Source organism: Mastomys coucha, unplaced genomic scaffold, assembly GCF_008632895.1.
Source record: "Mastomys coucha isolate ucsf_1 unplaced genomic scaffold, UCSF_Mcou_1 pScaffold22, whole genome shotgun sequence".
NCBI classification, from domain to species: Eukaryota; Metazoa; Chordata; class Mammalia; order Rodentia; family Muridae; genus Mastomys; species Mastomys coucha.
In genome coordinates, this window is record NW_022196905.1 from 61,849,567 (window position 1) to 61,876,988 (window position 27,422).

Sequence of the window (27,422 nt, forward strand, 5' to 3'; positions counted from 1 at the left end):
CTTTACAGAAGATGTCAGAAATTGAAAGAGAAATTGTATTTTCTTAAGAAATGATGAAGATTCTTTTTATGCATTCATGAATATTCAGAACATTGACCAAATTATTCAAGGGCTCAGAAAGAGACATTGGTGATGAATCGGCAAAAATAAAGATAGGTTTTTCCCTAGTGGGAATATATGTTCAGTTGAAAAGGCAGATATTAAGCAACTTACTAACTTACTAGAACATTAGTTACTCAATGCCCTTAGGGAGATTAGTAAGTAATTGCAGGCACATATAAAATAAGGTCTGACATGTTAATAGGAAGTTATGGCTGTTATTTTAATACCAAGTCTTCAAATTAAAGTCTATAGATGAAATTTTGTGATTGAAGTAAAAATAAAGTACAAAAGAGGAAGAAGAAAGTATGAAAGAATTTATCCATATTAATTAATGTCCATGAATTGAGTATGAGTCTGGTGTTTATGAAACATGAAAGGAGAGCTGTGACTGGGGCATGATGTCAAAATACAGTATTAAAGCTCTTTTGATCCAGAGATAACCTGTTTAGACAAATATATAAGGCATATTGGTATTTGAAACATGATTCAAAGAAAATGAAAACAACTGATGCTCATATTATAGCTGCATATAAAGTACAAGCTTATAGTCACAACAGAAGTTGATCAGTGAAATAGCAATTTGTAAATTAGAGATGATTGTTTAGAATTTGGTATCAGTACACAAGAGATGATCCCAGATTGCATATCATAAAGAGAATTGACTGAGTATGTTACTGGTTCTCATCTATCACTTATAAGTGGCCAATACTGAGATGATGCTAAAAGCTTTAAAATTTATGAAACATTTAAAACAGATGAGAAGACTGGGAACTGGACTGTGCAAGCATCTGTGTCATAAAATATCACAGATCTCTATGAAAGGAAGCAGCGTCCATCAGTGCAATCCTAAGACAACACAATCTGCCAGAAAGACTTGGACAAAACCACAGCAAGATCTTCAGTAATGCTTCTCGATTAGAACCACCACACACACGGAATGCTCTACTCTGGCATTGGCTGGGGCATTCCCCCTATCCTAAGAAGTGTGTAGTTGGATGGGAGAGATAAGAAATATCTTACAAGTACTATACTTGGAGATTACTAACCATCTGTCTTACAGGTAGACTGTTTCTCTTATTTATTTATTTATTTATATTTTAAACTCCAGATTTAATTCCCTTCCCAGTTCACACTCTCAAATGTTCCACATCCAATAATTATTTCCCACTCCCCAGTCTCCACAAGGATGTCACTATCCCCCACCCCCAACCCTACCAGTTCTCTAAACTTCCTGGGGCCTCCAGTCTCTTGATAGTTAGGTGCATCCTTTTAGAGTAAATCCAGAACCAAGAGTCCTCTGCGATATATGTGCTAGGGGCCTCATATCAGCTGGTGTATGCTGCCTGGATGGTGGTCCAGTATCGAAGAAATCTAGGAGTCCAGGTTAATTGAGACTGCTGGTCCTCTTACAGGGTCGCCCTCCTCCTCAGCTTCTTCCAGCTTTCCCCTAATTCAACCATAGGGGCCTGCATCTTCTGTCCATTGGTTAGGTGCAAATAAATGCATGTGACTCTTTCAGGTGCTTGTTGAGTTTTTCAGAGGGCTGTCATGCTAGGTCCCTTTTTGTGAGTGCTCCATAACCTCAGTAATAATAGTATCAGGCCTTGGAACCTCCCCTTGAGCTGGATCCCACTTTGGGGCTGTTGCTGGACCTTCTTTTCCTCAGGCTCCTCTCTATTTCCATCCCTGCAGTTCTTTCAGACAGGAACAATTGTGGGTCATAGTTTTGACTGTGGGATGGTAACCCCATCCTTCACTTGATACCCTAACTCTGCTGGAGTTGGGCTTTACAAGTTCCCTCACCCCACTATAGGACATTTTGTCTAAGGTCCCTCCCCTTGAGTCCTGAAAGTCTTTCACCTACCGGGTCTCTGATACATTATGGAGGGTCCCCACAACCTCCCACCTCCAGAAGTTGCCTGTTTCCATTCTTTCTGCTGGCCCTCAGGGCTTCAGTCCTTTTCCCTCACCCAATACCAGACCAGGTTCCCCTATCCCCTGTACTCCCTCCCCCACCCCATCCCCTTTCCCTTCCAAGTCTCTCCCTCCCCCCTGTGGTTGCTTTCTTCACCCTTCCAGGTGGGACTGAGTCATCCTCACTTGGGCCCTTCTGCTTGTTGACAGTTTTTAGTTTTGTGGGGTGTGTCTTGTGTAATCTGCACTTTCATTTTTGGCTAGTATCCACTTATTAGTGAGTACATTCCATGCATGCCCTTTTGGGTCTGAGTTACCTCACCTAGGATGATATTTTCTAGTTACATCCATTTACCTGCAAATCTCATGATGTCCTCGTTCCTAATAGCTGAGTAGTGTTCCATTGTGTAAATGAGCCACATTCTGTATCCATTTTTCTGTCATAGGACATCTGGGTTGTTTCTAGCTTCTGGCTATCTCAAACAAAGCTGTTATGAACATAATGGAACACATGCCCCTGTGGTATGGTTGACATCTTTTGGGAAGTCCTTAGTGATCAGAGAAATGCAAATCAAATCGACCCTGAGATTCCACCTTACACCAATCAGAATGGCTAAAATCAAAACCACAGGAGACAGCACATCTTGGTGAAGATTTGGTGGAGAAAGAAGAACACTCCTCCATTGCTGGTGAGATTGCAAACTGGTTTCAACCACTCTGGAAATCCATCTGGAGGTTTCTCAGAAAATTGGAAATAGATTTACCTGAAGACCCAGCAATACCACTCTTGAGAATATACCCAAAAGACTGTTTCTCTTCTTAAAGGGATAGAAGGTAACAGCACCATATGTTCAGTTTTTCCACAGTTTATAAAATACTTGGTTTGAAGATTTATGAAAGTTGCAAAGATGTCTCTTATAAACTACTAATACATGTTAATAAATAGCCAAACTGCATAGTTACACAAAATATTTTCATCTATGTAAATGCGAAATCCTTTAATTGTTAACTTTATCATGTAAAATACTACCTCCCTGTTATTATACAAAAGTCCAATGCATAATTGTTGGATGAGTGAACTAGCTAACTCTATGAATGGTTCAACTCTCCTTAATATTGGGGAATGAATTCATAATTAAATGAAACATGTAACCCCTATCTGCTACAATAGTTGAGACAGTCTTCTCTGTCCTTTAGATCTTATATAAACATTGTAACAATATAAATAATAGTAAACACCAATATGAATAAAGTTAACAGTTTATAAATGCAATCAGTTTCATGCTAGTATTGATGAACAAAAATATCCTTTCATGGGTTTGCTTTCTGTGGCTTTATTTCCTGTGGTTAATAATGGGTTTCATGAAATTAAGAAAAAAATTCTGAATATAAACAAATAGTAATTTTAGATTCATGCTTCTTTGAACAGTGTGTTTAAAATCTCATTCTACTCTACCATAAAGCTGAACCACTTCTTTGCCCAGCACATCCAGTATATATAGCATTGCACCTATAGCTCCCTTTGCCACTCAGTTATCAGATGATCTGGTTTGGTTTCACATCAAGTGTGTTTCTAGTAACTCTTATTTGACTAGTAAAATGACTCTAACAAATAAGAGTAATGATAAATGACTCTAACAATTAAGAGTAAGGATTATTGACAAGTAGAAAGTATAAAAAACTTACATGAAAAGATAAAACTTCATTAATAATTAAAGAAAAATTATGTTGAAGTTGCTAAGTTTTACAAGTGGAACAAATCATGAAGTCATTGAAGAAAGAAGCAGAGGTGCTTACCAGCTTTCCACATTTTACTGTTCATGCTTGATAAATTAAGAGTTATATCTGTACATATATAGAAAAAATATAAATAGTATATCCAGGATATTTTATTATAGCTTCTAATTTCTCCCGAGAGTCTTGGTATGCACACACAGTGGATAAGGAATATCTGCTGCTATTATAATTCCTACTCTAAAATCTAAAACCAGATCATCTTTTTCTTAGTAGTTTTAGCCAATATTCACTATAGCTGTTATGATTCTATTGATGTGGTAAAACACCATGACTAAGAAAACTTGCAAAAAACAAAACAAGACAAAACAAGACAAAAACTAACAACAGAATCTGTTTAACTTGGCTTATAGTTTCAGAGGGTTAGAGTCGGCAATGCCAGAGTGAAAGAACAGCAAAAAGGTCAGTCACATCCTGATCCAGAATCATAAGGTGTATTCGACGAGCTAGAGAGATGTGCAGAGACTGTTAGTGACAAGAGTCTTTTAAAACTTCAAACAAGACCACATCTCCTAATCTTTTCACAAAACAGTTCTACCAACTGTGGAGCAAGTATTCAAATGTGAGTCCATGGGAGCCATTCTCATTCAAGCTATCACATTTACTATGAAAATATAGAGGTAGATATAATGCACATTTTGAGGAATGTTTGCCTTCCTGCCATGTCTGATATTAGAGTTGACCTAGGTAAAATTTCCTAAGAGAATTGAATGCCCAACTCTTAGGTGTTGTAACACAACACAGACTGTTTATCTTGCAGTTTCTATGATACATCACTATTGCTCCAACAAACTTAATCTTAGCAGTGTGTATGTGTGTGTGTGTGTTTGTGCCTGTGTGTGTGTGATTTTAAATGTGAAATATCTCAAATATGTAAATGGTAAATGAAATTTTTTGTTAAACTTAGATTCATACTTTTACTTTTGTTTTCTTGCTTCGTTGATGGTGTAAGTATGCATACTCTATCCCTTTCTTCATTTTGTTTCATACAAATATCTGTTGATTTGTGTAACAAATTCACTAATTGTAATTAAAGCTTAAGAATCTGTTTTATACATATACCATAATTTACTGATCTATATGTCTGTGAATGGAAATAAGGATTTATTGCCTTTGAAATGAAACATTCAATAATATTCCATTTATGAAGAAGTTCTAGCTTTGTGGTTTTGATTTTTCCTCTCATAGCTATGATATGGGTTTCAACTTAGAGTGACTTTGAAGTATTTCTGTAAAATTCAATCAGACCTATATTATCTCTATATTCACATACATATCATCAAAATGCCAGTATTTGTAATTTTATCTTAATGTTGAGGAGATAAATGTCAAGAATATCATGGGGAAATTGATTGTTATGCTATTTATTATCATAGTCATATAACAGGATTACTTGTATGCAGTAATTCATCTTTCTCTCTCATTACATTTGGTAATGTCCTCTTTAGTTCTATAAAGTTAATTACTTATGAAATCATGCTATGTCATCATAACACAAAACAAGAAACTGAATCTACTCTACTGGATTTATCTTCTTTGATTTAGGCTGATCTGCAGGAGATTTAATCATTAGATGTCAGTGTATTCTGTTCCTCAGAAAACAATACCTGCAAACCCAAAACTCATTTTATCCCATTAGATACAGAGAAACTGAGGTAAAGATTGGATTAATCTAGGGAGAGGAGAATAAAGGCAGAGACAGAGGTAGGGTGGAGGAAGAAAGAGAGAGAAAGGATGGGAGGAGAAAAGAGGTAAGGTATATATATATATATGCTTTATGCATATACTTATTTATGCTACTTTTAATAAATGGATTTTGTCAGAGTAACACATAAACACTTTTGATCCCATCAATACATATTGAGATACAGTCATCTTCACTAAATATTGAGTTTCTAAATGTAAAAATTTTATAAATAGAAAAATTTATATGACTATTCACTTACAGAGAAAAATATTCTTCTGTTATATAAGACCAGTTAAGTCATCTATTTATGATTTTGATAAATGATTACTCCTTACACAAAAATGTTGGAAAAACAAAACATTTAATCTATTTTTTAGCTTACGTATGACCAGCTATATATATACCAGTGTTAATATTAAATATGGAAAACAGTATAAACATGAGAAGGAAATGGTTTTTAAGTATATTAGATGGCATATAGTTATTTTAATATTATTCTCTATATAAATTTTGTTATTTTTATTTGTTATTGTTCGAGTCCATACTTTGTTCTTGATAAAGTGTTCTGAGATTCTAATAGATGTCTTGTCATTTGCTATTATGTTGACTTGAATTCTTACAAACATTTTGGTCTTTCTGGAGATAGAAGTGTTCATTTCTCGTGGGGAGTAGAATTGCATATCCTAGAGTAGGCATGAGACATCAAATCCTAGGAAACAAACAAGTACACAAAACTCCATAAGCCATGTGTGGAAGTTCTTCTATGGGCATTTTTAATGTGTTTTGTTAATTTCCCAAAACATTTTTTCTGGACTGTCTTCTGCATATTGCCAGAACCCTAGGGATAGAATTTCCAGTCTTTAGGCTTTTGTCTTGCAGAGTAGGGCAACAATTCTGGCTCTATTCTTGCTCTGTCTTATGAGGGCCAACCCTTTTATAGTTTGAAAGTACCACCAGGTTGTCCAGTCAGAACAAAGCCTTTATTCTAAAAGATCACAGAATGATCATCCTGACAATTGAATGCAGGTCTCCTTGTAGAATTATATATGGGTTCTGTTCTTCAGTACACTCCTACAGTACATGGATTTTAGTTGATCCATTCCTATACTCAATGGTCAGCTCTCACATATGACATGGAGACTGAGATAGAGTACAGAAAGTTGAGGTTGGAGAACACTACTTAGAGATGAGGGTCTCCACTATGGCAACAGAGTACAGACAAGGTAGGTTTATTTTCTATATTTAAGAACTCTGAAAATATTCTAATTTCTGGAAAACTTAGCAAAGACCTGGTGTCTGGGTCAGATTCATTACCTGTTTGCACATTGAGACTTTGACTCAATGCAAATCACATAAAGATAATTAAATCCACATAGGAGCTTTGGGAAATAGCTCAGTCAGTAAAATACTAGCTTTGCAAGCATAAGACCATGAATTTAATCCCCAAAACTAATATACAAAATTCAAGTATTTTAGAATATACTCGTAATTCCATTGCCACAAAGCAGAAAAAGGTGAATCATTGGAACTCACTGTCCAGCCATTCCAGTGTATTGAGAAAAAAAAGAAAAGCCGGAAAGATAGCATCTGAAAAAATGACAATAGAGTTTTAACTCTGATTATATACTACACAAATTCTCTCTCTCTCTCTCTCTCTCTCTCTCTCTCTCTCTCTCTCTCTCTCTCTCTCTCTTTTACACACACACACACACACACACACACACAAAGGGATACATATTTTTATCATTTATTTATTTACTTATTTATTTATTTTTTTATTTTATTTTATTTGTTTTTGTTTTTTTGAGACAGGGTTTCTCCGTGTAGCCCTGGCTGTCCTGGAACTAACTCTGTAGACCAGGCTGGCCTCGAACTCAGAAATCCACCTGCCTCTGCCTCCCAAGTGCTGGTGTGTCACCACCGCCCGGCTTATTTATTTATTTTACACTTCAGATTTTATTCCCTCCCTTTCCCCGTCTGTCCTCCAACTGTTTCACATATCATACCTCTTCTCCAACCCCCTGACTCCATGAGGATGTCCCCACAACAAACCAACCACCCAACCAGATCTTTAAATTCCCTAGGGCCTCCAGTCTCTTGAGGCGTAGATGCATCTTCTCTGACTGAACACAGACCTAACAGTCCTCTGCTATATATGTGTTGAGGGTGTCATATCAGCTGGTATATGTTGCCTGGTTGGAGGTCCAATGTTTGAGAGATCTCGAGGGTCCAGGTTAAATGAGACTGCTGGTCCTCCTACAGGATCGCCCTTCTCACCTTCTTTCAGCCTTCCCTAATTCAAGTACAGGGGTTAGCAGCTTCTGACCATTGGTTGGGTGCAAATACATTATCTGACGCTTTCAGCTGCTTCTTAGGACTTTCAGAGGGCAGTCATGATAGGTCCCTTTTGTGTGAGCACTCCATAGCTTCCTTAACAGTGTCAGGCCTTAGAGCCTCCCCTTGACCTAGATCCCACTTTGGGCCTGTTGTTAGACCTTCTTTTCCTCGGGCTTCTCTCCATTTCCATCCCTATAGTTATTTCAGACAGGAACAATTATGAGTCATAGTTTTGACTGTGGTACTCTGCTGGAGGTAGGCTCTACAAGGTCCCTCTCCCCACTGTAGGACATTTCATCTAAGGTCCCTTCCCTTCCTTTGAGCCCTGAAAGTCTCTCACCTCCCAGGTCTCTGGTACATTCTATAAGGTTCCCATAACCTCCCACCTCCAGAGGTTGCCTGATTCCATTCTTTCTGCTGGCCCTCAGGGCTTCAGTCCTTTCCCCTCACCTAATACCAGATCAGGTTCCCCTCTACCCTCCTCTACCCCTGTCCACTTTCCCTCCCAGGTCCCTTCCTTACTCCGAGCTTGTGATTGTTTTCTTTTCCCACCTAAGTGGTACTGAGGCATCCTCACTGAGCTCTCCAGCTTGTTGACCTTTTTGATATCTATTTGGGTGTTCTGTACTTATGGGGGGCAAATATCCACTTATTAGTGAGTACATACCATGCATGTCCTTTTCAGTTCTAGTTCCATTCATTTGCCTGCAAAACTCAGGATATTCTCTTTCCTAATAGTTGAGTAGTATTCCATTATGTTTGTGAACCATGTTTTCTGTATCCATTCTTCTGTCATTGGACATCTGGGTTGTTTCAAGCTTCTGGCTATCACAAACAAGGCTGCTATGAAAGTAGTGGAATATGTGGCCCTGTGACATTGTGGGGCATCTTTGGGGTATATTCCCAAAAGTGGTATTGCTGGGTCTTCAGGTAGATCTATTTCCAGTTTTCTGAGGAAACTCCAGATTGATTTCCAGAGGGTTTGTACCAGTTTGCAATCCCACCAGCAATGGAGGAGAGTTCCTCTTTTTGCACATCCTCACCAACATGTGCTGTTGCCTGAGGTTTTGATCTTAGTGATTCTGATTGGTATAAGCTAGAATCTAAGGGTCATTTTGATTTACATTTCTCTGATCACTAAGGACTTTGAACATTTCTTTAGGTGTTTCTCAGTCATTTGAGATTCCTCTGTTGTGAATTCTTGGTTTAATTCTATACCCCATTTTTGGGTAGTTTAGTTTTTGGTGGTTAGCTTCTTGAGTTCAAAATATATAATTTTGGATATTAAGCTCTATGGGATGTGAGGTTAATGAAGACTTTTTCCCAATCTATAGGTTACCAATTTGTCTAATTGTCTATGTTCTTTGCTTTACAGAAGATTTCCAGTTTCATGAGGTCCCATTTATCAATTATTCATCTTAGAGCATGAGCTATTGCAGTTCAGTTTAAGAGATTTCCCCCTGTACCAATGAGTTTTCAAGGCTCCTTCCCATTTTCTCTTCTATTAGATTCAGTGTATCTGGTTTTATGTTGAGGTACTTGATCCACTTGGACTTAAGCTTTGTGGAAGGTGATAAATATGCATATATTTTCATTTTACTGCATACCAACAGTCAGTTAGACCAGCACCATGTGTTGAAGATGCTTTCTTTTTTTCCATTGTATATGTTTGGCTTCCTTGTCAAAGAGCAAGTGCCCATAAGTGTGTGGTTTTATTTCTGTGTCTTCAATTCTATGGCCACTCTTTCCATATCTATTTAAAATAGTACTCGAAGTGCTGGCTAGAACAATAGGCCAACAAAAAGAGATCAAGGGGATACAAATTGACAAGAAATAAAATATCACTATTTGTTGATGATATGATAGTATACATAAACAACACCAAAAGCTCTACCAGAGAACTTCTGCAGCTGATAAACAACTTCAGCAAAGTGGCTGGATATAAAATTAATTCAAATAAATCAGTAGCCTTCTTTTATACAAATGACAAATATGCTGAGTAAGAAGTTAGGGAAACAACTCCCTTCACAATAGCCACAAATACTAACAAAATATCTTGTGGTAACTCCACCAAACAAGTGAAAGGTCTGTATTAAAAGCTTCAAGTTTTTCAGGAAAGAAATCAAAGAAGATCTCAGAAAATGAAGAGATTCCCCCATGCTCATTGGTTGGCAGAATTAACTTAGTAAAAATGCCTATCTTACCAAAGGCAATCTTCAGATTCAATGCAATCCCCATCAAAATTCCAACACAATTCTTCAAAAACATGGGAAGAGCAACATTCAAATTCATCTGGAAAGGCAAATAAAACAAAAAACCAAAAAAACAGAATAGCAAAAACAATTCTTAACAATAAAAGAATGGCTATGAAAATCACCATCCCTGACCTCAAGCTTTACTACAGAGCAATAGTGATAAAAACTGCATGGTATTGGTACACAGACAGACATGTTGATCAATGGGATCCACCTTACAAACACAAAATTGCCTCTTCACCAATGACTCATAAGAAATGATGCCCCCAAATAATGTTGGGGGATTATCTTTCCATTTTTGGAAATAATTCTTTGTTTTCAACATTCATTCAGATTTTGCTTGGATCAGAGGGTTGTTTAAAGAGATAAATGCCATAGATTAATAAATAGATAGAGCAGTGTTGCTGTTGCCCAATCATGAAAACAACTAACTTAAGAATAGCAGGATTAGAAGAAGGCAAAGAATCCCAGCTCCAAGTCCCAGAAAATATTTTCAACAAAATCATAGAGGGAAAATTTCCCAAACTAAAGAAAGAGATGCCTCTAAAGATACAAGAAACTTATAGAACACCAAGTAGGCTTTATCAGAAAACAAAATCCTCCCAACATAAAATAACCAATGAATAAAATCTACAGAACAAAGAAAGAATATTAAACGCAGCAAGGATTTCCTGATAAGCTACTGTGATGACCAGCAGTTGGATCTGCAGATGCTCTGTAAGCCTGGTATATGATATCATTGCAATGGTGACATTTCTGTGTGATATGGGAAGTAGAAATGAGTATCTCTCATGTGAAATGACATGCTTACACAGTCACTCATACACAGAATAGTGAGCACACACTAAACACACACACACACACACATACTTATATGGCAAATAATTTTCTATAGTCATTCAGTGCTTTTAACAATTTATCAATCAAGGAATAACATATTTTATAAATAATTCTAAGACAATGTATACCTTTGAACTATATTTTATACTATTAATATGTGGGAATTACTAATAATATGTTATTTAAGTAAATGTATTTCAACATCTTTATCAATAGGTGGTATTAAAATATGTACATTTTAATAATAAATATATTCATTAATGCATGGTTTCAAATGCCTTCTTGTAGTGGGAAATTAATATGAGCCTAAATAAAAAATATCTATTACCCCTACAATTATTCTGATGTAAGAATCCTTTTATGCAAACAGAATGTAAATTGACTATAATGATGCCTCCTACTTAAAGAGTAACTAACTTGACTAGTATTAGAAAGTTATATTACAATCACCTAAAATCGTGCATTGTTTACTAAACTGGATTGTTGTATTATTTCTTTATTATTACACTATTGTTATCCTTTAAACAAAAATTTATATTTTATTGTGGGATTTCATATTTAATTAAATTAATATTTTGTGTATAGTTTTACAGAACTTAAAACTTCAACTTTAGTTCTCCTTTTCTGAATATATTTGGTATTATGGTCTTTTGGGAAACTAAATATCTCAGTGTTGTTAATTTTTGAGCATTGTTCTTGTTAATTTCTGCACATTAAATATTTTCACCTTCAAGAATTAGCCTTGTCTAATATCTCAGCCACTAAAAATCACTTAAATCTAACTCACTCAGGGAAAAATAAGAAGAGCATATGTAGTTCCTCACGAATGACAACAACAGTTCTATAACTATGACTTATTGCCAAGGACAAATCCCAATGATATTCCTATCTTATATTTTGTAGTTTGGAATGGGACATAATATATTCAGATATTTTAAGAAAGAAAAAAACCACAGTGAACCTGTAGTCATTATGTGGCAAATATGTTTTTGCATCACAATATTAAATATACATTTTTCATACCTGAGCTGTTCAATAATCAGATAAACTTGAGTAGTTTCTGTACTTTTGTGGGATTTGCTTGAAGTCACATTCATGATTTGCCAGAATTTTGTTTCTCTGGTTTCTACTGTTTTGGTCTCCTTAAGGCCATGCAAGGAATAAACTGAACCTTATAGAAAGCTGTGTTTGATTCTTTTTTCTGTGCTTCATTTTTGAGCAGAGATAACTCAAATTAAAAACACTTCTTAATACTCTTTAGTATCAGAAATTCATTTTAATTTTCCCCTATCCATATACCATCAAGATCTTATATTTTGATGTTTTACATAGAGCTCCTCTGAAGAATAGCACATGCTCAATACCCTCTTTCCTCTATCATCTTCAATTCCAATCACCACACCCAAAATGTGTGCTTATAGGTTTTATGGAATAAAGAAGCTGTAATTGTCAGTATTCATTATTATTTCAGTTGAAGAGATTCACCAAGTAAACACACTTGTGCATGAGTCTATGAACATGTTTGTAGAAAAGTTTAACTGGAGAGAGATGTCCCATCTAAATCCAGGTGACACCATCCCATGGACTGGAGGTCCAGCCTGAATATTAGGGTACCAAGTAGATGGGGGTCAGCCTTCTCTGCTGTCTGCTTCCCAGTGAGAAGTATGTACCTCACACTTTGCCACAAAGATGCTTGTCACCTTTCCAGCAAGATCTACCACATCTCCCACAACATAGCCAAGATTAACCTTTCCATCTGTAGGTTACTTCTTGTCAAGCATTGAGTCATAGAAAAGGAAAATGCAATTAATGCAGCAAGAAAGACCCACAGTCAAAACATAGACAAAACTATTCTTGAGGAGACAAAACACATGCCTACTCACTTCAGATAAGGGGCCCTTGAGAGGCCAAAGAGCAATACCACACTGTACTGGCTGGTTTCATGTGTCAACTTGGCACAGGCTGGTGTTATCACAGAGAAGGGAGTTTCAGTTGGGGAAGTGCCTCCATGAGATTCAGCTGTGGGGCATTTTCTCAATTAGTGATCAAGGTGGGAAGGCTCATTGTGGGTGGTCCCATCCCTGGACTGGTAGTCTCAGGTTCTATAAGAAAGTAGGCTGAGCAAGCCAGGAGAAGCAAGCCAGTGAGAAACATCTTCTGCCTCTGCATCAGCTCCTGATTCCTGACCTGCTTGAGTTCCAGTCCTGACTTCCTCTGGTGATCAACAGCCATGTGGAAGTAAGCCAAATAAACCCTTTCCTCCCAAACTTGCTTCTTGGTCATGATGTTTGTGCAGGAATAGAAACCCTGACAAAGACAACCCCCAAAGCCCAATTAGTGAAACAATGTGTTTTATTGGAGCAACTTACAGGAATATGGGTGATGAGTTACTTACAGGAGCAGAAATGACTCAAGGACAGCTGCATCACCAAAATTCATCCCAGCATGGGTGACAGCCTACAAAGCTGGAAATCTGGAGCTTGCAAAGCCTTCAGGCAACTCGACCATTGAAAAATATTCCAAGTGACTTTGGTCTATTACTCTTCCAGGCAGCAAAGCTGGTTTGGTCTCAGAGACTTCTTTGCAATTTGGTTTAAGAGTGATTCTCAGCAGTTCTTATTGCTTATAATGGTAAGGAGGAGGCTCAGTGTATATAACCACTTTCAAGGACTTCCTGAAGTTACTTTGAGTTGTTTACCTTATGATTTAAAGAGCTTCTCTTCAGGATGGAATGTTCCAACCACAGAGAAAACTGATAGGAGTCAAAAATCTTAAAGTGGCATCTGTCCATTGGTTGGGTGCAAATATCTACATCTCACTCTTTCAGTTGCTTGTTGGTTCTCTTGGAGGGCAGTCATGCTAGGTCCCGTTTTTGTGAGCACTCCATAGCCTCAGTAATAGTGTCAGGCCTTGGGACCTCCCTTTGAGATGGTTCCCACTTTGGGAATAGTTGGAGGGTAGACCTGGAGAGGAATAAAATCAGGAGTGTAAACAAACAAAAAACAAAAAACAAAACAAAAAACAAGAACAAAAACAAAAACCACCTAAAGATGGAAGTTAAGGATTCTAATATTGTTAAACATGGACCTTGCATTAGCCAATCTCCAAAGAATATCCAATGATTTATGCCTCCTGTATTCATATATTAGACTATTCCATAAAATAACAGATTTTTTATGTATGACCAATAGCATATGTAGAAATTATTTTATGTTAGCTATCAGAATATATTTGATGTTGCTGGATCATACTCTTTCCTTCTTGCGCTCTGTGGTTCTTTCAATCACAGTGAGATCAAACACATGTCCTATTAGGTAAATAGTAACTAGGCATAAAAATGAAAGATTCTGGTTAACAGACCAAATCAAATTCAATGTTGGCAAATAAGCCAGTTATAAATTTTCAAGTACATCATCGCCCATTGAGCATCATGAAAGTAAATTCTACTCTTGCTAGATTATTTTGTTTTCCCTTCATAGGATAGAAGATTAGAGTTTCATGAATTTGCAGTAAAAGCTATACCACTGGGTTATATCTCAGGTCCTCTACTTCCAGATGTTTCATGAAGAAACCTAATGTTTCAAGCTGCTATATTTCAGAGAAATTTGTTCTCCAGTAATATGGAACTGACAGAGGCCTCAAATAATGTTACCAGACTGGTTATATAGCTCTCTATACTTGGCTTTGATTATATTAATTTATATCAACTTCAAATAAATATAAATGATGTGGTGATACTTTGTTGTTGTCATGTGATTTCTGTACCTGGAGTCCCAAACAATAGCTTAACCTTCAAATAAGGCTGCTAATCTATTTCTTGTAGTGAAAGCATTTTTAGAAAAATATCACTTAAATTTTCTCTGTTATTTCTCTGAAACTTCAATCTAACACTTGAATAATGATTCCCAATGCCTGAAAATATGCTATTTAGTACTTTATAGAGAAATGTGACAATGTGTGTTGATATGGTAGACTACATACATCGTGGTTTGTATTTTTTCAAGTGATAAGCAATTATAGAGGGAAAAATTAAAAACTCATGACTTTACAGAAATTTCTTAATAGAAAACTAACTCCAATTTACCTTTCTTACACCATTTTCCTTTGTAATAACTGTGTGGCTGTGGAGAAACATTAGTGTAATTGTCCAAAATTTGGTTCTGTGACCATTCTTGTTGTGAGCAGGATAAGATCACTTAAGAGGTGATATTGGTCCCATACACATGAATGCTTTTACTTAAATACATGTATCCAAGGGAATTAAGGGCAGTAGACAGAAACCTAGGTAACATGATTACAATAGAAATCTATAGGAACATAGTATAGAAAAATAATCACTATGACAGTGACATAGCAAAGCAATGGGCATTTCAGAAGTGCTTGGGAAATCACAATCCTTATGAGAAGGTAGACAGAACGAAGCCTCATTTTATATTCTGCTCCTTTACTTTTGAGGACAGGAGTCTTCAATCTGTCACCCTTTCTTATCAAGTAGTTTTTGAGTTACATTTAGCATTGGGACCATACCCTACAAATAGTATTTAAATGTTTATGTTATGTTTTAGTTTGGTTAACTGTACTTATAATTCAAGCGCACTATACTGTAATACCTTAATTACTATAAAAATTTAATGTTTTTTTCAGACTCTATCACATTCTGCATGAAAGTTTTAGACATCTGAGGGTTTTTTTGTTATTATATTGTATCTATGATTCTCTGGGTAAGTATTAATTCAAACACATCAGGAAAATTTGTGTGTTCTTACAAACAGTTGTCCCAACCTTTGGTATATAGATTAAACATGATATGTACTCATTTCTTAAGAAAAATGAAAATAGTGTTCATAAAATTTTGGTTTCCAAAGTATAAGATATGAACTATGTAATTAAGTATTTTTCATTTTAAAAAAATTGCTTTTTAATTATATAAATGTGTGTGTCTATACATGTAAGTATAGGTGCTCACAGAACCTTGAGGTTCTGAGACTCCTGAAATGGGTGCTGGGAACTGAACTGGCCCTTCTGTAAGATCAGTGCATCGTCCTCAGTAAGTACTGATGTATTTCTCTAGATCCTGGACTTTTATCTTGATTTCATTGTTTATAGCTGGTAATGCATTGGATAACTTGATTAAACTGCTAATTCAATATTTCTTCTTTAAGATGTAATTATTTCTTTATTTTTATATTCACCTGTGTAGCTTCATAAGTTTGTTTGTACTCTATGAAAGAAAGAAAACACGGAGGTGAGAAGTCAGCACTGGATCCCCTGTACATAAAGTTAGAATTTGTAAGGTATTGTGTAGATGCTAGGAAGAGAGCCCATGTCTTCTGGAAGAACAGTATAAGTTCTTAACCTCTGAGTCCTCTCTGTAAGCCCCAATATTTCTTCTAGGAATGAGTTTCACAGTGGTTGTTTTGTAGAGGTATTTGGATTAAAGGTGTTTAGAATAAAAAGGACTAAATAGACATCGAGGTTCCTTGGTCTTGTAGTTGAGATTGTGTTTAAAGCACACATTTTTAGTCATTGTGTAAACATTAAATTTATTTGTATAAATAATATGCAGTTAAGTAGAATTAACTAAGAAGAGAGTTTCAAGCCATTGTCCACTCATTAATTTTTTTAAGTTACTATGATGTCAAAATTTAATGTGAACATAACATGGTTTTATTTTTAATTACCAAGCTGGAATTCATTTTTTTCATGCTCCCAGATGAGATTGTGAGAGTGAATATATACACTGAAGGCTTTGAGATCTGGACTCTGGCATTTTCTATCTCCTAGGTGTCTGTAGTAGTTGACTAATGAGAATCGAGGCAATGGTACCCTTTAGTGTTGCATCCCCTGTGCAGGTTCTGGTATCTGCATCCTTATGTTTGCACTCTTATTATTTTACCTTAGGCTGAGAAAGTTGAAATTCCTCATTTATTGGCTATAGCATGTATTGAAGTACAGTTTCTGAGAAGGCACACTGACTTATATCTATCTTAATTTTAGTGACTACTACGGCTCCTGGGCCTGAAGGATCTGAGACCTATGACTCTAAGATCTTGATAGCTTTCCAGTGATGCCCTTGGCCCTCTATCTTTCTTAACCTTAGCTGTCCATTCATTCTATTTATGGGTCTATTGTGTTCTTGTCTAGTCCTTTCGTAGGACTAGCTTAGTTGCCTGGATAACCACAGAGGAACTGCTACTTTAGCTTTAGCTCCTTGGCTAGATATCTGTTCAGATCTCCCTGCCCTGAATCTCCTGTGGCTTTATTCTACTTGTTATTATCTCATTCTGTAATACAAAATGGAAGAAAAATGGCACTTGAGGAATAGTTTTTGACTTGATCCTCCTGGCCTGGAGCAGATTCAAATGAGACACAGAATCAGACTCAGGTGTGGCTTTAAAAACTAATGGTCTCCAGCTGCTCTAGTTCTCCAACTAAACTAAATGTTTGTTGGTAGCTTCTAAAAGGTCCTAAGAATGTTCTTGCTCTTTCAGAGGGTTAAAAGCTGCTGGTTTATGTGATTAACAGCTGTTATCATAATTAGCATAATGGGCAGAGGGTTAAGAAATTCGAGGCTTTTTCAGCCTGCTAGTTGAAATGGCAGGAAGAAAAAGGGACACTTCAAGAAATGATTTTAGCCTTTATTCCTAAGTTCTAAAAAGTTTCCTATGAAACCTCTCTAAGAAAAAGGGGAAAAGTGCTTGTAAGAAAAGGGAGATAAGAGCTCTAAGTAAAAAGAGGGATAAGGTGTTCCAAGCTAAGGAAAAAGGGACTAGGAGAACATTAAGAAAAACAGGACAAGGAGAATGCTCTCCTCTCTTTGTTCTCAGCACTTACACAGCTTTTTAAAAAATTAGATGTTTTCTTTATTAACATGTCATACAATATCTCCTTTCCCAAGTTCCCCTCCAAAAAAAGAAAAAAAAAAAGCCCTGTTCTGTCCACCCTCCCCCCTGCTCACCACCCCACTCTCTCCTGCTTACTGGCCCTGGCATTCCCCTACACTTTTATAACATAGGATCACATGGTAAAAAGTTCATTACAAGTTTGCACATAAATTCAAACCATAAATTCAATAAGGAGTTTACAACAGAGAATGTTTATATCCATATCTATTACAAGTAATTATCTGGCTAAACATTTATCACCTGTCTCAAGATCAACAGATTGAGGATTGAAAAGTATAACTTTTTGTGACTAAGCATTAGTGAAAATTTATGTAGATATACCCAGTCTATATTTTATCTTCTGTCGTAGAACCTATAGTAAACCACTAACCCCCTATTAATTACTTTTGGTTAGTGGTTTTACAACCTCTCAGAATGTGGTAGATTTCGGCTTGCTATCTCAGAAGCAATTAACTCATGACACTAAAGTCTGTCAGAGTTTTCAATGTAGTTTTGATTAACAGAGAGAAGCTAACAGCATCTCCACTATAAAATAGCTTTATAATTACTAATATAACTTTAGGGATTTTTACAGGATCACCATTAAAGATTAAGAAATCATATATTTGTCTATATAGCATGACTACAAGACAGTATATATTCATTGTTCTGCAGAGATCTGCTCAAAAGGGTGGGCTAATACCTAGTGATATACATATATACATACATAGATATATGTATATATATATGTATACATACATACATATATATGCACACGTACATATATATACATGTGTACACATATATGTATATATATGTATATTAATAAGAAAAGCATATTAATAGCAGGAATGCATGTCCTAGGAAGAGAAATATTGCCAAACTGTAGAAAGTAAAAATTACATTACCCAGCTACTTGGATAGTTTATACCCAAGATTCATTCATTCCCTTTGCTTCCATACACTCACTTTGTAGGTCCAATGAGCCTTAGGAAAAGAAGGTCCAGTCACAGGCCCAAAGTTGGATCCAGCTCAAGGGGAGGTCCTAAGGCCTGACACTATTACTGAGGCTTTGGAGCACTCAGAGAAAGGGACCTATTATGACTGTCCTCTAAAAGACCCAACAAGCAACTGAAAGAGTCAGATGCAAATATTTGTACCCAACCGATGGACAGAAGCTGCTGACCCCTGTAGTTGAATTAGGGAAAATCTGGGGAGGAGGGTGATCCTGTAGGAGGACCAGCAGTCTCAATTAACATGGAACCCCAAGATCTCTCAAACACTTGACCATCAACCAGGCAGCATATAACAGCTGATATGATGCCCTCAACACATATATAGCAGAGGACTACAGGGTCTGGGTTCAGTCAGAAAAGATGCACCTAACCTTCAAGAGACTGGAGGCCCGAGGGAGTTTAGAGGTCTGGTGGGGTGGGTGGTGGGTGGTAGGGACAACCTCGTGAAGACAGGAGGCATGGAGGAGGTATGGGATGTAGAACAGTAGGAGGGTGAACAAGTAGGGGAATAAAATCTGGAATGTAAAAAAAAAAAGAAAGATAGAAAAAAATAATGATTAAAGTAAATAAATAAAATGCAAAAAATATTATTTTATAAGCCTCCTGAAAAGTTACTCAAGCTATCACCAATTCCCTGTGCAGTTCAGGAATGGAGAAACCCATTCTTTTCTAGATCTTCAGTTCTCACAGAGATGCCAACATTGCCCTGCACATGCTGAGATGCTTTTAAGACTGCTAAGTTTTGTGCCATAAGTAATGAATCCAGATTTGCTTGATTCACATATGTGTTTAGATCTTGGGCCTTGAACATCTGACTTAAAGCAAGTGAACATTCCTGCTTAGAATACCACTCACACCACTTTTCTCTGAACAACAATAGAATATCAGCTGGATTGTTTGTGTTTCTAAAGTACTACAACAATTAAATTGATTGTACTGAAATTATATGTTTTTCAATATATATTACTTTTTTACTTTTGAAATTGTGATATACTTAGAAATTTTCTTCCTTTTCTTTTCTCTTTATAAATCCTCTATATGCCCTTCTTTCAAATCTACACTGTTTTAATAAATTATCACTATATGATTTAAAAATCAATGGGTGTAGAATTTTCACAAATAATTGAAAAACTGGGGCATTGTCTATGTTTTTTAAAATTAATTTATTTTTTACACTCCACATTCCATTCCCTGCCCTGCCCCCATCTACTCTCAGACTGTTCTACATTCCATACCTCCTTCCCAACCCCTGTCTCCACATGGATGTCCCCATCCCCACCCTACCTGTTCTCTAAAGTCCCTGGGGCCTCCAGTCTCTTGAGGGTTAGGTGAATCATCTCTGAATGAACACAGACCTGGAAGTCCTCTACTGGATGTGTGTTGGTGGCCTCATATCAGCTGGTATATGCTGTCTGTTTGGTGGTCCAGTGTTTGAGAGATCTTGGGGGTCCAGATTAATTGAGACTGCTGGTCCTCCTACAGGATTTCCCTTCTGCTCAGCTTCTTTCAGCCTTTCCTAATTCAATAACAGGGGTCAGCTGCTTCTATCCATTCATTGGATACAAATATCTGAATCTGATTCTTTCAACTGATTGTTGGGTCTTTCAGAGGGAAGTCATGATAGGTCCCTTTTTTTGTGAGCACTCCATAGCCTCAGTAATAGTGTCAGGCCTTAGGCCCTCCCCTTGAGCTGGAACTCACTTTGGGCCTGTCACTGGACCTTTTTTCCCTCAGGCTCCTCTCCATTTCCATCCTTGTAATTCTTACAGAGAGGAACAATTATGGGTCAGAAATGTGACTGTGAGATGGCAATCACATCCCTCACTTGATGCCTTGTATTCCTGCTGGAGGTAGGCTCAATAAGTTCCCTCTCCCTACTATTCTACATTTTACCTAAGGTCTCTCCCTTTGATTCCTGAGAGTCTCTTACTTCCCAGACCTCTGGTGCATTCTGGAGGGTCTCCACAACCTGTTTCCTGAGGTTGCCTGTGTCCATTCATTCTGCTGGCCTTCAGGGTTTCAGTCTTTTTCCCTCACCCAATACTAGATTATGCTCCTCTCTCCACCCTACTCGCTCCCCACCTCTGTCCACCTTCCCTCTCAAGTTCTTCCTTCCCTCCCTACTTGTGATGGCTTTCTTCTCCCTCCTAAGTTGGACTGATGCATCCTCACTTGGGCCCTTCAACTTGTTGAACGTTTTGAGTTCTGTGGACTGTATCTTCCGTATTCTACATTTTTTTAACTGATATTTTTATACCTTTGTGATTTAGTCTTAGGGTTGATTTTGAGTCCAACCACTCACTAATCACATACAGAATAAAAATTATCTGGCTGGATTCCTTTCCCCTAATCACCATAAGCAATCAGTTTGCAGGTCTTGCTAGCACTATTTGTGACTATAAATTTGATCTTTTACTAACTTCTGAGCATCTTCTGCAAATATGACCATAACTAATGACAACTAATTGTTAATTTCTCTTCCCTGCTTTTGGAGTTATTATTAAAATATGAATATCATAATGAAGTTTTAAAATATTAACTTTCACTTAACTGTATAAAAATCCTACTTTTCTTCTAAGTACTAATCAAAGAAATATATCCAGTGTAAGTTGATATGACATAATAAATTCAGAGGCCAGTATTATCAACAAAGTATATATTAGTGTCAGCTGGATTGTAGTAAGGTCAATAAATGGACTATAGAAAAAAATTACAAGCTATAGATTTATTGAGACATAAATGAAGGAAAGCATTGCTCTAGAGTTCAACTTTCATTCTTAAAAGTAATGAACATTCAACATGGGGTAACTAATACATTTTAGGGAAATAAAAAAAATAAAGTTTATGCCCTAAGTATCCTAGAATGTAGTTAAGATATTAGAATTTAAAGATTAATAGGATATATATTAAACACATGATAAAATTTATTAATTAGCTAATAAGTGATAATCATTTACTTTAAAACATGAGACAGAACATGAAACAGACTAAAAAACAATAAATCACTGGGACAAAGTGAGTAGAAAACTGGGCTTCAGCACCATAAGGAATAATAGAGACTAATCTATAGTTTTGTTAGTAAAGAAAATATTTGTGCAATGACAACTCCATCCCTCCACTTGATTCTCTGTCTTTATACTGGGTGTAGACTCTACAAGTTTCCTCTTCCCATTGTAGGTTGCCATCCCACAGTCAAAACCTCTAACCCAGAATTGTTCCTGTCTGAAAGAATTGCAGGAACAAAAATGAAGAAAAGCCTGAGGTAAAGGAGATTCAGAGATAGGCCCAAAGTGGGATCCAGCTCAAGGGGAGGCCCCAAGGCCTGACACAATTACTGATGTTATGGTGTGCTTACAAACAGGAGCCGATCATGACTGCCCCCGAAAGGTCCAACAATGTAGCTGAAAGAGTCACATGCAGATATTTATACCCAACCAATGGACAGAAGCTAGTGTCCCCTGTAGTTGAATCAGGGAAAAGCCTGTAGAAGCTTAGGCCACCCTATAGGAAAACAAGCAGTTTCCAGTAACCTGGGCCCCTGGGATCTTTCAGAGAATGAGTCACCAACCAGGCAACATACACCAGCTGATATGAGGAGGCCCCCAAAACATAAACAGCAGAGGACTGCTAGGTCTCTGTACTCAGTCAGAGAAGATGCACCTAACCCTCTAGAGGCTTGGGGGCCACAGAGTGTAGGGAGGTCTGGTTGGGTGGAAGGGTTGGAGACATCCTCTTGGATATGGGGAGGGGTTAGGAGGAGGGGTGGGATGTGGAATAGTCGGAGGAGGGTGGACCGGGATGAAGACAAAATCTGGACTGTAAACAAAGATTAAAGAATAAGTAAGGGGGGGGCGAGGGAGGGAGGGAGAGACGGAGGGAGGGGAAGGAAGGAAGAAAGAAAGGAAGAAAGGAAAGAAGGAAGAAAGGAAAGAAGGAAGGAAGGAAGAAAGAAAGAAAGAAAGAAAGAAAGGAAGGAAGGAAGGAAGGAAGAAAGAAAGAAAGAAAGAAAGAAAGAAAGAAAGAAAGAAAGAAAGAAAGAAAGAAAGAAAGGAAAGAAAGAAAATATTGGCTGGGAGAAATAGCTCAGAGGTTAAGAGCACTGACTGCTCTTCCAGAGGTCCTGAGTTCAATTCCCAGCAACCACATAGAGATGGCTGACAACCATCTCTAATGGGATCTGATGCAGTCTTCTGATATGTCTGAAGTCAGCTACAGTGTACTCATATAGAAAAATACATTAAAAAATAAAGATATTTGTGCTTAATTAACTTTCCTCTGTTTTATTTATTGACAGTGCCATGTGTATATTCATGAATATAATGTTAGTTGGTAATTTTTACACATTCTGATTGCCCCTTCTCATCTCCATTCCCCTTCTGTTGAAGCGTTGCCAAACAACTCTCTTTCTAATTTAATGTCTTCTTTTCTAATTTGTCTCATTGAGTTTAAATTGAGTTTAAGTAGAAGTTTGCTTCTTGTTTTTTGTTTGTTTGTTTTTGTTTGCTTTATCTGAGCGTAGGTGGGAGGATATTTACTGTAGTAAAGGCAACTTTTCAGTTACTACATCATGGAAAAAAAGGACACCCTCTCCATTAGCAAACATTAACTATCAACAGTCCCACAGGGTGGCTTGAGGCACCAGGAGTCCCTCCCACTTCTCTGAGAAAATATATGGCAAGATTGTACAAGTAGTAACAGCTCAGTGAGTTCCTGAGCACAACTGTGCCAAGTCCTAGAGTGATCTTTTTGCAGCCCACTTCTCCAGTCTTTCTTACTGTCCTTTAACCCCAATCCCTGAAATCTTGGGAAAATGATATAGATGTCTGAGAGTTGGGCATTCTGCCTTCACTTATTCTTGGCACATAGACAATTAATGACTCTTCTCTAACCACTGCCTACAACAATGAACAGCTTCTCTGAGGAAGGCTGAGAGCATCGCTAATCTATCAGGATAAACATAAGTATTTAGAGGGTAGCTTGATAGCATGCTCATTTGACAACGTGATAGTGGTATGTTTCCCTCTAGTGCTTATGATATACCCAGCTAGGGTTGCTTGACTCGACCTACAGTCGCAGGCATGAATCTCTTCCTGTGAAGTGAGACTCAAATCCAATTTAAAAGTAGTTGGTTGGCTTCATCAAAATCATGCTTCATCAAAATTTTGCATCAGTAAGTATCTTTCACCTGGCAGATCAATATTTTAGCACGTAGGAAAGGAAGTACAGTTGAGTAAGATGGTTTATGGCTTTTCCTCTACCAATCTATTTAGCATGTTCCAACACAATGCACGCTAGCCAGCAGAGGGAAAGCTTCCAGCTCAGTTCCATATTGATTTCTTGGGGGTTTTAAATCCAAAATGTGTGTTGTCGTTAAGAATAACAATTTTGTTTAGTACATTAAAAAACAAAGTCTGAATCTAAATAATGGTTAAGAGTTTCAAGAAACAAAAGATATAGAAAAGTTATAGTTTGTTATTCTAAAATTCTTGTTGGCAGCTTAATATTATGGAGTAATTTTTAATTTGTATGATGTAGTTGTCAGCTTTAATTATCAAATTGACACAATCGAAAATCACCTTGGAAGCGAGTCTTAATTGGGGATTATCTGAATCAACCGGCCTATGGGTGTGTCTATAGGGGATTATCGAATTAATAATTAATATTTGAAGACTGGCTTATTAGGGCAGTCGCGTTGCCAGGCATTAGGATCTGGACTGAGGAAGTGTGGACTCAAAGCTGAGTTCAATAGGTATGCAAGCAAGCATCAATTAGCTCCGCTCTGATCCTGTACATGCAATTAACTGCCTTTTGTCCCTGCCTCCACTTCCCTGGCATGATTCACTGTAAGCTTTAAGCAGGGAGTCAAATGCACCCTCTCTCCCCTTTGGTTGCTTTTCTTGGGATATTTTACTGCAGCAATTATCAGTCTAGGAGACATCTTCTAGCTTCACTGAAGCCTGATAGTCATGTTTGGGTCAGGTGTATGTATTTTAAAAACATAAGTTTTTAAAAACAAATGTTTAAAAACATTTACAAAACTGAAGTTGTTCCCAGTACTTGGAAGAGGTTTCTTTCATTCTGAGCATGAATTCACAAATCTAGTAAAAGAAAATCTGAAGATGTGAAAATTATGAATATATAAAATTTATATCTCTCTTAGTATTTTATGGGAGACAACATGCTAATTTCATAAAATTTTCTGATTTAAATTTGACCTTTATATTTAAATGTTTTATTATCTATATGTATCTGCATGTATTTATGTACACATATGTATGGGTGCCCAAAACTCCTCCAGGAACAAGTATTAGTTGTGAACTGTCAGTGACAGAGGCTGGGAAATGCTCTCCCAGCCTCTGAACTGGAAGGCAGCAAGAACTCTTAACCACTGAATAATCTCCTCATGCCATGGACTGTGTTACATTATATAAATGATTAACTGACATCATATAAATGCTTTAACTGACAATATTGCATTTAACTTTTGTTAATATACTCTCTAAATTTATACACTCTTAAATTATACATTCTCTGTGAAATTGCTCTAAATATATAAAACAGTACTTTAATACAAAACAAATATTTTCATCTTTTGTCTATGAATCAGTATAATACAATGGAAATGGAAACTGGGTTAAATTGGGATTTGAATAAATATTGTATCTTTGTTTAATACTTGAGAAAACTAAAATCAATCTGCTTTCTAAGAATCATTTTTAACTCATAAAATTATGATATTCAGGTTACAAATTATGAAATACCCCCTGTTTCTCAAATGATGTAATTCTACTATTATCATAAAATTATTGGCGTTCTTTAAAAAATATGTACATTGACACTGTCACTAATTAATTTATGGAATCATCAGGGAATGTATTATAGATTTAAGTTCTGAAAGGATAAATAAATAACTAAATCCCAGTATGGTGGAGCACATATTTAATCTTAGCACTTGGAAGGCTTAAGCAGGCAGATATCTATGGGTCTACAGTTAGTTAGGACAGTCCAGGGCTACACAGAAGAAACCCTGTCATGTAAAACAAAAGACAAACAGCAATAATTAAATAAAACATGCATACAGGTTAAGTATTTAGAATGAGAAAATGTACCAGTGCTTGTATATGCATTACAACTCCAAAATTCTCACCACTGGATGGAAAAGTTTGTGTGTATCCCCTCTCTGGTCAGTCTTTTCTAGACAAACCTCAACAGCTCATACTTTTTTATTCTTCTGATTTCCAGCACCATAAATTGAGTATTGCTTGGTTGAGAACTTAATGAATATGAATCACTTGTTGTATATTTTTTCTGGTGGTTTCTTTGGCTTGACATGTTTCTCAAATTTATTTTTGTTGTTGGGTGCCTATGCATTATTCTCTGTGCACTGATGAATAGCATCAAAATTAATAAGTACTACATAGTTTGTAAATCCAATATTCTGGTGATAAGAAATTTACCTTCTTTCAAGCTTTAGTCTAATATTATTAGACTTGCAATGGAAATTTTAGAAATCTTCTTTGTGGGCATAGGTATTTAATTTCTTGGTCAATACCTAAGAAAGTACTAGCTTGGTAATAGGAGGAATATACTTACTTTCCTTGTAAACTGTCAAGGATCTTTTATGAAAAGATTGGGCACTTTTATCTTTCCATCAGCAGTGTATGGAAACTCATTAGCTTGCAAAGCTGTTAAAAGATGTTATTCTAAGGATAAAGAAATGCTACCTTTTGGGCATAGAACTTCAATCATGCTCTCAGGGTCACCAAGTTTGCCTGTGCAGGATCTGCGGAAGCCTGAGCCTATCATCAGTCACTCATTGATTGGAAAGGCTACCTAATGCTGCTTAGAGTTCTTTGAAACAGTCTTATTCTGCACCAAACAGAAGTTTGTTACATATTTCTTCTTTGTGATATTTCCAGATTTAACCATTATACTTAAGTCAAATAACATTATCCAAATTAATTTTGTACACGATCCAAAATTCAGAGACATGCTGAAATTTTTAATAAGCATTTATACTCACCCATGGTAATTTTTAAAGTCTTCTTTTTCCCTCCAATTCTTTTGAGGAACTTTATTGAAATTACCACTTCCACTTGTTTGTGTGTGTGATGTTTGAACTAATTTTTATTGAGTACAGAGGCACACAAATGGCCAAGATATTAAAAATAAGGGACTAGAGAGTGTTTGGTCCTGGCTGGGCAAGTGGTGGTGCATGCCTTTAATCTCAGCACTTGGGAAGCAGAGGCAGACAGATTTCTGAGTTTGAGGCCAGCCTGGTCTACAGAGTGAGTTCCAGGACAGCTAGGGCTATACAAAGAAACCCTGCCTCAGAAAACCACCACCAACAAAACAATGTTTGGTCCTATTAAGCAAATATATATTATACCCTTTTCTCTAGATGCTTGGGATACTTGTGAAATGGGGGATAGAAAGAGTATAAAAGCCAGAAACTGTGGGTGACTGCAATAAATGAATATCATCTTGACACAGTAGGGCACCTGCTTCTATGAACTCAGAATTTGTGGGAACACATACAAGACCTGTGCAAGTCTAAGCCATCACAACCTTAGCATGGAGAGAGGATGAGGGA